Source organism: Pinus tabuliformis, chromosome 4_1 (genome assembly GCF_031772625.1).
Source record: "Pinus tabuliformis cultivar Carrire ecotype Pingquan chromosome 4_1, CPIR1, whole genome shotgun sequence".
Lineage (NCBI taxonomy): Eukaryota > Viridiplantae > Streptophyta > Pinopsida > Pinales > Pinaceae > Pinus > Pinus tabuliformis.
The window spans coordinates 622,534,503-622,552,620 of record NC_142303.1 but is presented as its reverse complement, the minus strand read 5'-3'; positions in this window follow the sequence as shown (position 1 = coordinate 622,552,620).

Genomic DNA, 18,118 nt, shown 5'->3' with positions numbered 1-18,118 from the left:
TCTACTGAGATTGCCCTCCTGTTGCCAATTGTCCTCCCAGAACCAGGCCAAATTTTCGTTTCTGATCTCCCAGAAACTGTGTTTTTGAACTAAGGCCCTATTCTCCCAGGCTTTGTTCCAAACTTGTGAACCTTTTACTTGTCCTGTCATTCTTATGAGGTTCATATCCGGCCAATTCATTGCATACTTTTGTTTCCATAGTTTTGCCCAGGGGGCTCGAATTTCCGTTAGCCATCTCCACCAAACTTTAGCTCCCAGAACTCTGTTTAGAATTCCTGGGTCATGGAGACCCAGGCCACCATGGGATTTAGGCATGCATACCCTTTCCCATGCCACCAGAGCCCATTTCTTCTTTTCTTCACCTTTCCCCCAGAGAAAGTCTCTTTGAATGTTTCTTATTTGAGTACTGACTCCAGTTGGTGCCGGAATGGCTGATAGCATATAAATAGGGATGGTTTGGAGGATAGCCTTAGTGAGAGTCAGCCTCCCTGCTAGATTTAGGGCTCTGTTTGTCCACTTACTGACTTTGTCTTTCAATTTATTTAGAACAGGCTCCCAGATGTCCTTGTGCAACGGTTTGTCAGTGAGGGGAACTCCCAGATACTTCGAGGGAAATGAATCTCTTTGAAAGCCCAAAATTCTGGAAATATTTCTTTGAATCGAAATATCAATATTGAAAAAGAAGATCTTTGATTTAGTAAGACTTACCTCAGTGCCTGCTTCCATTGCAAACTCATACAGAATTTGCTTGAATGCTTTGGCTTCCTTGACTGTGGGTGTGCCTTGAAGCATAGTATCATCCACAAATTGTTGATGTGTCACCGTGTCTCCACCTCGAGTGAGTCTCAGACCTTGAATTCTTCCTTCCACCTTAGCAGCTCTTATAGCTCTACCCAACCCTTCCATCATGAGAATGAAAAGGAATGGGGAAAGAGGATCACCTTGCCTGAGACCTCTTGTAGGCTTGAAGGTTCTGGAGGGAGAGCCATTGAGAAGAATAGAACAACTGGCAGTGGTAACTAGAGCCATGACCCATCTAATCCAGTTGTAGTCAAAGCCATAAGCTTTTAGCATTGCTCTTATGTAAGTCCAGCTAAGTTTGTCATAGGCTTTCGCTATGTCCAGCTGAATTATCATCCCTGCCTGCTTATTGGTAATGAGTGAATGAACCACTTCATGAGCTTGAATTATGTTATCAAGAATCTGTCTTCCTTCCACATAACCCGTTTGCTCCTCTGACACCAAGGTAGGGAGGAGTGGTTTGAGTTAGTTGGCAATTACTTTGGATATTATTTTGTACACCACATTGCATAAGGCTATAGGTCTGAATCTATCTGGAGAGGTGGCCTTTTCCTGTTTGGGGATTAAGGCTATGAAAGATTCATTAAGCGCCCTCAAGACTATTTTAGATCTTCGCGAGTCTTCCACCACCTCCAGAATATCATGCTTTACAATCCTCCAACAAGTTTTGAAAAAGTCCGCATTGAAGCCATCAGGGCCTGGAGCTTTCCCATTGTGCATCTCTGTGATGACTTCCTCAAGCTCTTCCTCTATTACTGGTCTATTGAGATTGTAATTGTCTTCTTTGGAGACCAATTTAGGAATGTACTGCGTAAATCTTTTCGTAAACTATGATCTATCAACAGTGGTCTCCTCAGCAATTCTCTAAAAATGCTGGACTAGAACCTCTTCCATCTCCTCATGCGTGTTTCTTTCAACTCCATGTTGGTCTGTGAGTTTCACAATTCTATTGTTGTTTCTGTGATCTATAGTGGATCTGTGAAAGAATTTGGTGTTTCTCTCCCCTTCCTTAATCCATTGGACCCTGGATTTCTGTCTCCAGAATATTTCCTCTTGTAGACATCTATTCTCCCATTCATGCTGAAGTGAATCTACAAGCTCTTTCCTTTCCTCTGTGTAGCCTTCTGTGATAAGAATTTGGTTTATTTCCTTTAGCTTCTTTTCCACTTCTCCTTTAGCTTTGAAGATGTTTCCAAATTCATTTTTATTCCACTCTTTGAGTCTGCCTTTAATGTGTTTGAGCCTGCAATGAAGAAGGAACATCTTTGTGCCTTGAAAGTGTATCTCTTCTTTCCACCATTTTTCAATGTTTTTGAGGAAATCTGAGTGCGTGAGCCATACATTCTCAAACCTGAAGGGGTTGTTCCTAGGTTTACCAATTAGAGAAGCTTCCAATTGGATGGGCCAATGGTCTGAACCACCAAAAGGTAGGATGAACGCTGCTAGGCTTCTTCCCATGAGTAGAAGTTCCTCTGAGATAATAAATCTATCTAATTTTGAGGCTACTTGGTTAGAGCCCCCCCTTTTGTTATTCCAAGTGAAAATTCCATTGTTAGTGTCCATATCCACTAGTTTCATATTGGTGAGGAAGTTCTGGAAGGCCTCTGAATCCCTACCAAGTGTTCTAGTTCCCCCTTTTTTCTCCGTGAGAGATTTTATCATGTTAAAATCTCCCCCTAGAATCCAAGGTAAAGCTGGGTATCTCTTTTTCATATCCTCCAGTGTAGTAAGGAGCCGAAGTTTGTCCTCCACTGGTTGAGGACCATAGACATTGGTGATCATATAACACTGCCTGTCACCCACAGGTTGGATGATCAAAGAAAGGTGGTGTCTGGACGCCTCCGCATCTTGTATACCAAATTTTTGAGGATCCCATAGAGTGAGAATGCCACCAGCCGATTTATTTTCCTTGACCTCAAGATATTCATATCTATTTAACCATTTGTTGTGTTTTTCTCTGATCTTCTCCATAGAGCATTTTGTTTCCTGTATGAACACTATGTCAGGTTTCTCCTCTCTGATCCTATTGCTTAGATTCCTCTGTTTCCTTCTGCTCCCTAGTCCTCTAATGTTCCAGGTTGTGATCTTCATTGAGGTGGGGTTTTGAAGGAGTAACTGGACAAATATTTCATCCTTCCTGAGTCAATCATGAGTTTGCCACATTCTAGCAGCAATTCTTTCTGTCTCTTTCTTCCTCTCTTCCTGCCTGGGTTTTTTGCCAATTTTCCTGTTATTAATCCTGTTGAGGAAACCCCTTTGTTTTCCTGATTGTCATGTCCTCTTTTTACTCCTGCAGCTATTTGGTGTGACTTGCTAAGGAATATCTGCTGAACCTTGTCAACTTCCTCCTAAGGTATGGAGTTAATACCCAGGCTTCCTCCTTGTTCTAGAAACTTTTCTAGCTCCAGGTTCTCCCTTTCCAGGATCTCCTGTAAGTCTTGGTCCTCTGTACCACTTTCACTTTGAGTCATTTCATGGTCTTTTTCTATTTCCATGGTACTCAAGGGGTCTGTTGTGTGTTCATTCTGTTCCTGTGTGAACTCCATACTTGTCTCTTTTCCTTTCCCTCTTTCCGCCTGATTCTTTGTTTGCATTTGATTTCCCTCATCTTCTTCTCTTTCTTCTAAGATCTCAAAACCATTGTGACTTCTTGTTTTGTTATCATTAGGGTTCTTTTGTGTCTTCCTTCCCCCTCCTTTCCCTTTTCCTCCCACTTTAGTAAAACCGGTGTGGTCTTTCCCTTTACTGGTGTTTAGGTATTCCTCCCTTTTGTTAAGAGGGAAATCTCTGAATAGGTGTCCATGCTCATGACATTTGTGACATTTGAATGGGATGTGCTCATAGTCAACTGCCTGGACCCATTCATCATCATAGACTTCAAGAATGACCTCATCTGGAAGAGCTCCTGATAGGTCCATATCCACACATATACGGGCATAGGAGGTATACTTTCCTCGTAGTGTTGCTTCTGAAATCTTTAAAAAATGACCTAATTTATTGCCTATAGCTTTTAAAGACTCTGGCATCCAATAATCTAAGGGTAAGGAGTAGAGTCTAATCCATACCGATACTGATGTGAAAGTTTCTCGCTCCGGCACAAAGTTCATCGTCCATGGGCGCATATAGAGACCAGTTGTCGCATAGAAGTATGGTCCTCCTTCAAAAATCCTATCTCTGTCCTCCATGTTCGTGAACACCACTGTAAAGAAACCTTTGGATCCCAAATGTATATTTAACTCCCCTTTTGGTTTCTAGTTGTATTTTATCCAAGTGTATAGCGCTTTCTCTATCGGCCAGATTCCCATAAACTTGCATATTATAGCGTAGTTTGTCATATGATCCCTGTGCACTTGTAGAGCAAGATCATTCAGTATTACCCGCGGTTTAGTGTTGGTCTTGGGTTTGCAGGGCCCCATCTTGGTTCTGTTCTCTGTTCCCTGACCTCTGTCTTCCGCTTTATCCTCCTGTCGGTCTTTCTCGTGGGTCCCTTGCTCTGCATGGGTTTTGCTGCCTTCCGCCTTCTGGGTTTCAGGAATTTTTGTCTTGTCCTCCAAGGAGTGTGGAGGCTTGTTCCTATTCCCTGCTCTTCCTCTGTTTGAAACCACATTACTGTAGGAGGGAGTGGAGCTCCCTCCTCCCTGCGCTTCCATGGTTACTTGTTGACCCCTGTCTCCTTCTTTGTTGAACCCTAGAACCTGGTCGCTCCTTTTAAGTGTTATATATCAACTCAATGTTAAGAATCATATATAATATTAATTTTATTTAATATAGTATTTTTAATTTAAAATTAGTAATATTATGTTTATTTATTTTTTATTATATTTTAGAAAGTATGGTATTATGTATTTAGTTTTTCTGCTTATTAATTTGTCTTAACTAAATTTTTTTTTTCCCTCTTATACAAAGTTTAACTTTGTGAATTCAATTTATGTTCTTTTTTATTATTATTTAAATCTATTATTTGTAATGTGATTGATTGAAGTGTTATTATGGGTATTGTTTAGTAACTTCTATTTTCTTATTAGTTACTATTTTTTTTTCTTTTAGTTTTATTTCCTTTTTATTAAACTTTTTCATTTTAATTTTTGTTTCTTTTTTCTATTATTTCCATTTTCATGAATAGAAATTTTAAAGAAGAAAAAATAATTTAAAAAAAAAAAAAAAAAGTATTTTCCTTTTCTTTTTTAATTTTTAGTTTTATTGCTTTTTAATTTGAACTTTCTTTTTTCTATTCTCAATTCCAATTCCATTAATCATAGGTTTTTTTGTTCATTTTAATTTGACTTTATTTTTTCTGTTCACATTTCTATAATTTTCTTTCCTTTGAAGCAACAACTATTTCTCTTTCTTATTTTTGATTCCATTGGAAAGGCTACCATGTATCCTCCCCTTCTTTGCAGCACCATTTGCTATTGTTTCATTTTTCCTTTTCTATTTCCTCCTATGCTTTGTTGTTGTTTCTCGATTTCTTGAAATATGAGACCATGGCATAAAACCCTAAGCACAACATAGCAATTCAGTTAACTTGTTTCAAATTTAGATATTGGATTTCGGTTGGGCATTTTTTATTCCATTTATTGTTCAACAATTTATCCACAGAAAATGTAGACTAGTTTTATATCATTACAAGGAGTAGGATCAAGTAAGTTAACATAATTTTTTCCTTTGAAAAAAACTACCTCAATGTTATCTATGGAATATTTAATGATTTTATTGGTTATTTTATTTTCTCCGTCTACAAAACATAACAAACCATATGCAACACATTTTAATTTTTTTGCAACCTAAGGATAAATGTTTTGTTTCATTTATGTTTGTTTAGAAAGTATAAATCTATGTCTCACTTATTTATTTATCTATTTATTTATTTTCAAGATTTGCAGGACTGTGATCGCAGTTGAACTTGTGAAGTAAGCCTATGGTTTATTTTCAATTGTGCTTGTTTAGTAAGTATATATAGTCTTTTTCATTTATATTTTTTCAAATATTGATTTTCACTATTGTTCGAGTATATGCTTTTGTTTATATTAATATCTAGGTTTTTTTTTAAATATCATTATTTATTTAAATAGTTGAGCATATTGATATTTGATTTTCTAAACCATTTCACTCAATAAAAGTTTTATTTTCAGTTGTGCTCGTATAGTAGATATATATAGTTTTTTACATTTATATTTTTTCAAATTTTGATTTTCACTATTTTTCAAGTATATGCTTTTGTTTGTATTAATGTCTAGGTTTCTTTTTAAATATTATTATTTATTTACGTAGTTGAGCATATTGGTATTTGATTTTCTAATCCATTTCACTCAATAAAAGTTGTTAGTAGTTGATCATATTGATATATGATTTTCTACTCCATTTCACCGATTAAAATTTATTTGTTGTACACAATGTTTCTCGTTTAATATTATAGTATAGGATAAGTATGTGTTGCAGAAATTATGGTTTTATTATAGCTAAAGTTAGTATGTTAGAATTGAATAACGGAAATTATAATTTGAGCGATAACAATAAAACTTTTGTTCCATATCCCATGTCTTCACTGCCATAGACATAATTACATTCATTTCTACATCAATCATGTTCCCGTGAACATTGTAGGAGACAAATGTTCATGAAAAACATGTTTCCTAGAATTCACATCTCATTTAAATGAAACTATGCTTCTCCATATCAATTTTAGTGAAACACTTCCAAGGAAATATAGTTATAGAGCTTCATTATAGCCAATGAGGTAGGGTGTTCATCAAAAAGCACCATTTTAGCACAACATTTTCACTTTCATATCTATTTTTTCATCAAGGCTTTAATTGATCAACTCGTAGCCTGTAAACAATCCAAAATCTAATTTAACTATATTTAAACTAAGCGACCGGTACTAGCTACTACATAGCACTTGTTAAATTACATTTTAATTCTTACGAAATCGAAATAATTTTCGAAGAAGATAACACTAAATTGAATAACTTAATACTATTATATCCAAATGATGTAAGCACGATTTTTTACACTTCATTTTGTCACCATTAGGCAAATGACCGTAATTCTGGATCTCTCACTATCCGATGAACTCTTGCAAGTAATCCCCTACAATGTTGGAAGCAAAACCATTCTGAAAATAACAAGAATCCTATATTACATTGCTTAAAAACCTAATTTCAAACACTATTTCACATTTCCTATCCATTACCTACGGAAACCCAATTCTAATCATTGTATCCTGTGCAATCCTACACTATGTCTTCCATTAAAAAGTGTGTCAGTATTTTAATGTAGGTAAAAATAAAAATCAATTTCTATAAGCCTTGTTGGGGAATATTATATCAAAAATAATGGCTCGAACCCCTACCTATTTGGGCCTCATCCCATGGTTCATGAATCTATTCCCTCTCATTATGGAACCCTAATCCCCTTCTTTGTGGATTTGATCCTTAGAAAAAGGATCTCTAACCCTCTCCTCTTGGCCTATAAATTCAGCACAAACCAGAGGGGAAGGGGTTGACTTTTGATGTAAACTTATGTTGTCAATTTGAGGCTGGAAGCTTGTCACTTAAGGGGAGGATTGGAGACTATTGGAAATATATTTGTCAACATCAAGGCTATGTTGTGTCTCTCCTTTTCATTCAATTATAACAATAATAAATAAATAAATAAACTTTCTCATTATAATGTACATTGGATCTGATATATCGAATGTTTACTTTTATTGTCTATTGGTTATGACATTAGGTACTAGTCTCCTTGATCATTAATATAGGTCTTATTGAATCATTTATATATTATGTGCCTTTCATCTTGTGTTTGTTAGTGTATTTTCAAGTTTGGATTCTGAACATTCAGAAGCTGCATCAAACCATACCAAGGATCTTCATCAGGCATTTCATTTGAAAGGTATAGATTTCATACTCCATTACTTTTGCGTGTGATTCAATAGAATGGACCTAGGGAAAGATTTACTAGTTACTTTGTTTATTTGTTACTAGATTCAATCATTGAGTCTAGAGAGATCGTGTCTTGTCCGCAAGACAAGATTTTTCCACCTAACAATATTCTACGCATAAAAGACAATCCAGCAATCAAATTGATTAAATTTAATAGAAAAATTATTTAAACATCACGTAGAGATGACCACATTTTCCGCTCAAAAAACAATGGAAATTTCGCTGCGATTTTGACAAAATCTAGCGGAAATTTTTTGAAATTCGGGTTACATCTATGAATCTTTAGGATTTTGAGTACCTTAAAGATTTTTTATGGTGTTGAAACTATTTCCACCATAGAAAAACAATTCAAACACTCTCACAATCAGTTCTTTTAGAAAAATAACAAATTATAACAAAAAATAATCGTCTGAGCAAAATTATGGCCTCAATAAATAACAACCTTAAAAATAAATCTATCAAAAATAAATAAAAATACACATATTAAAAATTCAAAAATATTATATATATATAATTATAATTTTATTCTCTCAAAATTAAATGTAATTCTACTTCTAGTTTTTTTTATTATGATAAATTGATCCTAGTGTTAGGATTGATGTAAATGTTTTCTGCACAATATTAATGAAACTCTTCACTATTCCTTGACTTATTTAATGTTCCTTTGTCTTATTAATTTGACTTAATAATGTTAAATATTATTTTTCCAAAATTCTCTAAGAAAACTTTGCAAATGAATTGGTCCTACAACTTTGGAATATTGCATGAATTGGTCTTGGTGTTGCCCACAATATTAATGAGCCTTTATAATAATTTGGCCTTTCTATTTGACTTTGTTGTTCCTTATCCTTTAATGTTCTTTGTTTTATTCCAATGTGGCCTAATAATGTTAAGTGTTCCATTTTTATTTCAATTTGACATTTAAAAAAGAGAAATATTTGAACTACATTGTAAATTGACTTAATATTTAATAAGTTTCATATTTCAATTTCAATTGTACTTAAATTTAGTTTTATAATTACTTTTTATGATATTTTTTATTTTATTTTTTTAATTGTTTTATTTTAATATTTTCAAATTAATTTTGTTTATTTTAATAAAAAAATTTAAATGGGAAAAATCAAAATATTTATTAATTAAACTATTTTTTTAAATAAATTATATATCAAATTTTAAACAGTTGTTTAGATTATATTAATTGCATTAGACCTCTGTTTGAAACTATTTTATTAATTTTCTTTCTATTTGATAAACCCATGACATATCAAAATTGATATGTTAGATAATTATACCATAAAAAAAGACGTCGATGAATATCTTAATATGCTCCCTTATCCTCTTTTAAGGTGTTGATGAGTCCATGTGTACACATAAACATATCATATTAAAAAAATTAGCAAATAAATGTTGCAGAGCTTGGGTATGCTTTTGAGCATGGGTCATACATTCAATTTCATCCATCCTGGATAACGAATTTTGAGACTCTCGTTTGGGCCAGGTGGAAATTTTTCTGGTGTAAAATTCAAATTTTAGTGACCTTATTGATCCTCTTGGTGATCCTATTTATCCGCCTGTTGATAATGCTCAAGATCTCACTATCATTTCCTCAAATTAGAATTAGAAATTGGTATCAAAGTTTTTGTCACTTGTTTTTCAAGCTTGTTCTGGAGATGATGATGGTTTTCTTGCTTATGAAAACATTGACTTGTGGGGATATCTAGTGTTTTTTGTGGCCTTCCTATATTTGTAATTATTTTGGTGTAAGCAGGGTTTGAAGTGCATTATGCACATTGTGTTTCTTGCTTAAATTTGGTCACAGCTTATTCGCCTCAACAACTGTCTGTTTTCTACTGGCATTCACTTTGTGCTTACACCTTGGGATGGTTCTTCAATTTCATCTTTGTCAATTGCTAATGATGGTTGTTATTTGGATATTTGGATATGTTGCTCGTTGTTGGTGCGAATTTGGACTACCTACCTACATCTTACATCTATGACGTATTAATGGATGTGTTGACACTGAATCATAGGGATTGGGTGAACAACTATAATTAGTGTAAATAAATAATAAAGGAAATGGAGAGTCATCAGGAGATGAAACTAAACTGTCACTCCCTCTTGTATATAATAATGAACAACCTAAATGAATAACACAATTTCATTTGAGGAGTTACCTCCTGGCCTAACATGGTATCAGAGCCAACCTCTATTTTTATTTTTCCGCATTGTAACTCCTGTCAGTTTCCAGCCCTCTGCCGAATCTCTTCATTTGGATAGACCATCCACATTCAATGCATTTTTGAATTATCTTTATGATGACTGCAAAGATTTCTGAGCTGAATAACTCTCATAGAATTTGTTTGGAGCGGACCTGCAAACAGTAGTTGAAGTCATTGGAGCCTTGGTGCTGAGAGATGGAACATGTGCGCTAAAAGACTGTGAGTTGGGTCAAAACCTGAAGGTGTTGTGGCGTTTGGTAAGTGCTTTCAATAATTGGAATGCACTGTCAAGCTCATACATTGCAGAACATTGATGGTCAATGGCATATATGGTGAATGCATGACGTTTTTAATCAGTTGAATGGCATTGTATGATGGAGTGACTGTGTTCACTGCTCTACCGTTGCCATACACTATACACTGGAGTGATTGTGTACGCAGTCCCCTCGGCTCCCACAAGTGTATTCATTGTACACCCTCTCCTTCTGTCGCACTGTATTAAACCACCTCTGTGCACTCTTGCGTTGAACCTTCAGATTCATCACTTCATATCCCATTGTCATACCATACCTCCCTCCTACTCAGGTTTCTCATATCCCAATGTCATAACATACCTCCCTCACCACTCCAGTTTCTCATATCCTGCACAACATTTACCTAAACACGATGTCCCCCATATACCACGTTGTTCCATATATATAACGCAGGTATAACGTTGTTTTCACATGGTATATATATAACGTTGGTATAATGTTGTTTTCATATATAATGTTGTCCCCCATATACCATGTTGTTATATATATATATATATATATATATATATATATATATATATATAACGTTGATATGCATTGTTTCATTGTTTCAATGTTGCGTTTGGCTCCCATGTTGTCCGGTATAACCGTATTGGAATGTTATTAACGCTCCTGCGTTTGGCTCCCACGTTTTCCCCCATATACCACCTTCCCTACAGGGAAAATTTTAAGAACCCCCCCTAAATTTATAAATATAATAAATGGGCGAATCTCCATGGTATATAGGAAAAATGGAAGGCGATTTTATCAATAATATAATATGTATATATAATTTTTTGGCGAATCTCTCACCAGGCATGGCGAATATTTTACTCAATTATAAAATCTTGTAAGATCTTGGCGAGTCTTTCACTAAATAATAAAACTTTGTAAATTCCTAGTGAATCTTAGCATAGGTTACATGTTGGTTTAATTCCCCCATTTAAATAGGCTACATTCCAAGTGAATACCATGGGTCAATACCATGTGCCATTTTTATTTTTATTAGAATATTTTACTCAATTATAAAATCTTGTAAGATCTTGGCGAGTCTTTCACTAAATAATAAAACTTTGTAAAGTCCTAGTGAATCTTAGCATAGGCTACATGATTCCCCCATTTAAATAGGCTACATTCCAGGTGAATACCATGGGTCAATACCATGTGCCATTTTGGTGAATACCATGGGTCAATACCATGTGCCATTTTTATTTTTATTAATTCTAATATTAGGGTTAATAATGGTTTTTTGCATGGTATTAATAAGTTTCACCTAAATATAACCCATTTTTTTATTGTTCGTAAATATAAGGTGGCTTATGGAGTAAATATAAAAAAATGTTTTATTTGTTTACCATATCTCTCGTTTATTTATATTTTTTATTAATTTACCATACCTCTTTTACAAATATGGTATTTTGCCCATAGGATTCACTTAAATAAAACCTCTTTCTTGAGCCTTCATAAATAGAACGAGGGTTATGGACTAAATATAAAAAGAGGTTTTATTTATTTACGATACGTCTAGTTTATTTATATTTTTATTTATTTACCATACCTTTTGAGTAAGTATAAAAAGACGTTTTATTTATTTACCATATCTCCGCTTTACTTATATTTTTATTTGTTTACACCCTTACATGTATATAAGGTGACTTATGGAGTAAATATAAAAAATGTTTTATTTATTTACCATACCTCTCATTTATTTATATTTTTATTAATTTACCATACCTCTTTTATAAATATGGTATTTGGCCCATAGGATTCACTTAAATAAAACCTATTCTTGAAAATGGGCGAATGGATTCACTTAAATAAAGCCTATTCTTGAAAATGGGCGAATGGAAGGTTGTAAGTCCTAATTTCAAGGGCTAAATTTACCTTTTTTACCCTCTCCCTTAAAATAAGGTGGGCTATTTGAGGTGATTTGTAAAAATGTACTATGATACAAAATATTCGCCCACTAAAAATTTAAAACCCCTTAATTTCGCCAAAGGGCGAACATTCGCCCCTAAAATTATCCTTGCTTCCCTAAATATTCCCTCCCCCATATATTACCTCCCCAAAATAATACCTCTGTTTTTAATATATCAAAGTGCAATTTTTAACCACCAGAAGTGCATTTTTTATATATTGGCAGTAGGGTACACTTTTTTAAAATGCATTCATTGATATTTATTGTGGGAGTGGTTCTCATCGAGAAGGAGAACTATCCAGAATGGTCGCAGAAAATCAAACACACTCTCATTTTTAATGAGCTGTGGAAAGGAGTGTGTGTTGGAAACGGAGACAAAGTGCCAGAACAACCTACCTCAGACAAGGAATTCGCCATTTGGGAAAATAAGAACAGCAAGGCTTATGCATTGATTGAAACATCAGTAAATGAAGAGGTGATTCGCCATATTTCTGTAGAAATTCTCACTGTAGATCAATCTGGTTATGCAATATAACTAAAGAAAAATACTTAATCTACTTCTACAATCAAACTTGCGAAAGCTTAATCAATTTGAGCAAGATCAAACGGAACACATATAACTAGAAGAGGAAACAATACACATGAAACACAAAATAATACTCTGGGGAAAGCCTCGGCTAAAAACCTCATTATCTGTATTATCATACAAGTGGAAATATCTCAGGATTACACACAACTTTTGCTCTCACAGCTATCCAACTCTCAATACGATCCCTCACTATTGCTTATAGACAGAATAGACTATTCATATGCCTATCATCTACCTTCCAAGCCTCCTATTTCCTTGTGCAGTTTTCCTTGGGTGATCCAGCTGTAACCTTGTGTGACACTGCTCTCACACACTCCTCCAACACTCTGTAAAACTGTGCAAATCTCAAGGAATGAATTCCTTCTGCATGCAAGAGATTTTCTTATAGGAAAATTCTTGCAACTGATAGTACATTGTCCCTGTCTTTAATCTCAATTGGGCCTTTGGCTGAACTGACATGCATGAGTTATTTATGAGAGAATCTTCAGTTATCTGGAGTACACTAGTTTCATGCATGAATGCATTAACTAACTGAACTCACAATTAGTTCCTCAAAATGTTTTGGAACTAATTTAACTGGACTTAACTCAGATAACTGAGCTAACTAATTACAACTCAAATACAACTCAACCTTATCTCCTTAACTAAGGGATAATCTCCTTAATTTAGGGAATAACTATTGCATGACTTCACAAAGACTTCTAGCTTGAATTTCTCCAACTAATTTACTCAAGATGAACTAATTAATTATTTTTCAAGCAGTTGGTGAGACTAAATTCGAATTTTAATTCAAGGAAAAATTAAAATTGGAATATTATTGTTGCCACATTTCAACAATTTTGCCATTTTCAAATGCTTTTGAAGCCTTATAAAAACTAAAGGAACTCTATGATTCACACTCTGCACTTGAAGTTGTTCAACTCATGATTAAATTGTTCACCCTTGAATTACAAAATGATGATCCTCTTGCTCTTGCATCAGAAGTAAAATCTATTATGCATGATATCAAAGTCACTAATGTTGAACTGGACATTCCTCTGATAGATTTTCTCAAGGCACTTTATCCCACTTACTCAAATTATCTTGAGTCATTGCAAGAAAATGGAAACCTCAAATATATTACCTTTGACTCCCTTGTGAAAAAAATTGTTGAAAGAGAGAACAGTTTTGTGAAGAAGACAGCTCCTTAGTCTTCTGAAGAGGTTGTGTGTTTTGCACATAGAGAGAAGAATCTTGCTTAAGATTCTTCCAGGGGAAGAGGTGGTCGAAGAGGAAGAGGAAGAAATTTCAGAGGCAAGGGGGCAAACACTCTCAAGGAGAAAAGTCAGATTTGCACTGCATACGCTGCAAAAGAGATGGATGACATGATGCATGCACATGCAAGTTGCCTTGGGACAGAATTGAGCAGGAAAGAAACCAACCCAAAGGTAAAACTAATGATAAAGAGAAAGGTAAAGCATCTGAATCCGCTCACTATGTTGTGGCACACTGTAATATTGGAGTAAATGAAGACTTATTTAATGCTTCACTTGCTTCTTGGAAAAATGATTGGTTGCTTAATTCAAGAGCAACTTGCCACATGAATTTTAGAAGATATTTTTTTGAAGAATTTACTGACAATGTTGATGGAGTTGTATACTTTGCAAACAAATCAAAACTCAAGCCATCAGGGCTTGGCACAATCAAGCTAAAATTGCCTGGTCTTCCAGACTTTCTTCTACAGCATGTTCTGTATCTCTCACAGCTGAGGAGAAACTTGTTGTCCTTGGTCCACATCCGCCAGTAAGGACACTCCATTCATATGTTTGATGGCAAGCTTGAGGTGAGAAAAGCATCAGATCACTCACTTGTCATGACGGGGATAGAAGAAGAAAGGCTTCTCAAGTTGCAGGGTACCTCTGCTCGTGCACAAAATTTCTCATACAATTCTCATTATGAAGAAGGTACATTTCCATCAAGTTTATTATGGCATGCTATATTTGGACACTTGAACTATGACAACCTCCGCTTGTTGAAGAAAAATGGTGTTACTGGTTTGCCTACAATTCCTAGGAAACTTAAGCAATGTGATGCTTGCATTCTAGGAAAGCATAGCAAACAGTCTTTTCATGATTCACATTCCAGAGTACATAGAAAACTTGAACTCATTCATTCAGTTATGTGGTCCAATGCTTGTTCCTTCTACAAATGGAAATAAATATATGATGACATTTATTGATGACTACACCAGAATGTGTTGGGTTTATTTATTGAAGAACAAATCTGATGCTTTTCAAACATTCAAGAACTTTCATACATGGATTGAAAATGATGCACAATCTCATATTGGTTCTATTCGCACTGATAATGGAAAATAATACACTTCAAATGAATTTGAAAACTATCTTCACCAACAAACAATTGTGCCTTATAATCCCCAACAGAACAGAGTAGCTGAAAGAATGAATAGGACAATCTTAAATATGGTGCGCTCCATGATGTTTTTCAAATATGTAAAATTGATGTTTTGGGATGATGCAGTTCCATGTGTTGTATATGTAAAGAATAGATGTACATCTAATGCTATTAGAAACAAGACTCCTTATGAAATATGGTATGGGCACATTCCTTCGGTAAAGCACCTCAGGGTCTTTGGTTCCACATGTTATGCCTTGATACCAAAGGTACATAGAAACAAACTTGGTGCAAGAAGTCGTAAGTGTACCTTCCTGAGGTATTCAAACACCTCCAAAGCATACTGTCTCTATGATGAAGTCAATAAAAAGTTTGTTGTATCTATAGATGTAATCTTTCTTGAACCATCCAAAACTGACAATGTTGTTGAGCGGCAACTTGATCGCTTGGATAGATTCGCAAACGTAAAATCATTTCAAGAATTTGATAATCAGATTCCACATCTTGAAGGGGGGATTCCTATACTAGATCAACCTATGGAATCTTCTTCTGAAGCACTCTCTCCCCCGCATGAAACTCCAACAACGGACGATACTTTGAGTGATGTGATTAACAGAATTGGGAGACTCAATCTTGACTCAGTCCCAACTCAATCAACAAAGCGGCCTGGACCATCTCAGAAAGGTCCTCCAAAGTGGCTGACAACGACACTTGAAAGTGTTCATCCTAATGAGGTTGGAAAGACAAGAACTAGAAATTCAACCCGACAAAATGGAGGTGATGTAGATGACTCTGATTCACCCGTTGATATGGATGTTTCTTATGATTGTGAATTGAATTTGTCTACATATTTTGAACCAAATTCCTTCAAAGAAGTTGCTTCCCATGATGCATGGAAAGAAGCAATGCAAAAGTAGTGTGATGCCTTGATAAAGAATGGCACTTGGAAGCTAGTTGATCCTCCATTGGGAACCAAACCAATTGGCTACAAGTGGGTCTACAAGAACAAGTATAAAGTTGATGGCTCACTTGACAAGCACAAAGACAGGCTTATGGAAAAAGGTTTTGCACAGAAGGAAGGGGTCGATTATGAGGAGACTTTTGCCCCCACAAAAAAATGGGCTACCATCCGTACAATCTTTTCCCTAGCAGCTCAAAACGGTTGGAAACTCCATCAAATGGATGTAAAAACTGCTTTCTTGAATGGAGATCTAAAAGAAAAAAAAATTATGACCCAGCTTGAAGGATTTGCTATGAAAGGACATGAACATAAAGTATGCAAACTTGTGAAATTCTTGTATGGCCTCAAACAAGCACCATGAGCCTCGTATGAAAAATTAATTGAGAATCTTCTGAAACTCAATTTCAAATATTATGATCTTGATGATGCAACTTTGTTTGTCAAGAAGGTTGGCAAAACAGTTGTATATCTTGTGGTATATGTAGATGATCTTTTGATGACAGGGAACAATGAGAGCTACATTGCATCCATAAAGAAGGAATTGAGGAAAGGTTTTGAAATGACTGATTTGGGCTATGTTCATTACTATCTTGGTATTGAAGTAACTCAAAATCCGAAGTCCATATTCCTTTCTCAAAAGTAGTACATTGGAGATCTGTTGAATAGGTTTGGCATGACTGAATGCAATCCTTTGACTACTCCAATGGAACAAAACTTAAAGCTCACATCCATTGAAGGAAAAGAATTTGAGGATGCAACAAAGTATAGACAACTTGTAGGAAGTCTCAACTACCTGACTACTACCAGACCAGACATTTCGTTTGTTGTTGGAATCCTCTCCAGGTTTATGCAAAAGCCTTGTGAGGGACATTGGTCTGCTGCAAAAAGAGTTCTAAAGTAATTGAAGGGAACTCAAGGCTTTGGACTCAAGTATACACAGGTGGGTGACTTCAGCTTGATTGGATACTCTGATTTAGACTTCGATGGAGACAAAGAAACTGGGGTATCTACTTCGGGTTATGCTATGAGTCTTGGATCAGGAGCTGTCTCCTGGAGATCACGCAAACAATCAGTTCCAACAGATTCCATAACAGAGGCAGAATATGTGGCAGCAGTTGAGGCAACAAAAGAAATTGTGTGGCTCAGGAAAATTCTAGAAGATTTGCAGGTAAAACAAGTACAATCGACTCCACTCATGATTGACAATACCTCAGCAATAAAGTTTGCCAAGAACCCAAAGTTCCATGATCGAACGAAGCACATCAATACAAAATATCATCTGATTCAACATCATGTTGAGGCCAAAACAATCCATATTTGCCATTGTTCCATTAATGAGCAGATTGCAGAGATCTTCACCAAAGCGCTTGGAAGAGAAAAGCTTGAAAGATTTAGAACGATGCTTGGACTCACCAACATCCCTTCAGATTAAGTGGGGGGATGTTGACACCTAATCATAGGGATTGGGTGAACAACTGTAATTAGTGTAAATAAATAATAGAGGAAATGGAGAGTCATCGGGAGATGAAATTGAACAGTGACTCCCCCTTGTATATAATAATGAACAACCTAAATGAATAACACAATTTCATTTGAGGAGTTACCTCCTGGCCTGACAGGATGTTCTATTTTGCCTCTAGCTCTCTGATGAGAGGCATTAAGTTTAAATTATCTTGTTCTTTTTATTTTGTGTTTGCCTATGGCTCTTAGATGAAAGGCATTTGGTTTAAATTACCTTGTCCTCTCTTGTCTCGGCTCCTTGGAGTATGGTATATTGTGTATGGATGTTGTGAGAAGTCTATTTCTCTTTCTGTTATGAGGAGAAGTTTATTCCTTTATCTTTGACTTTTGCTGTGTTATTTTTCCTTTACTGAATACCAATTGCTACAATTCAAAAAAAAGCTTAATTTGTAAGTGAACTTTTAACCATTTTGAAACTTTTAAATCTCAAGTATTATATATATATATATATATATAATTGTAATTTTATTTAATATAA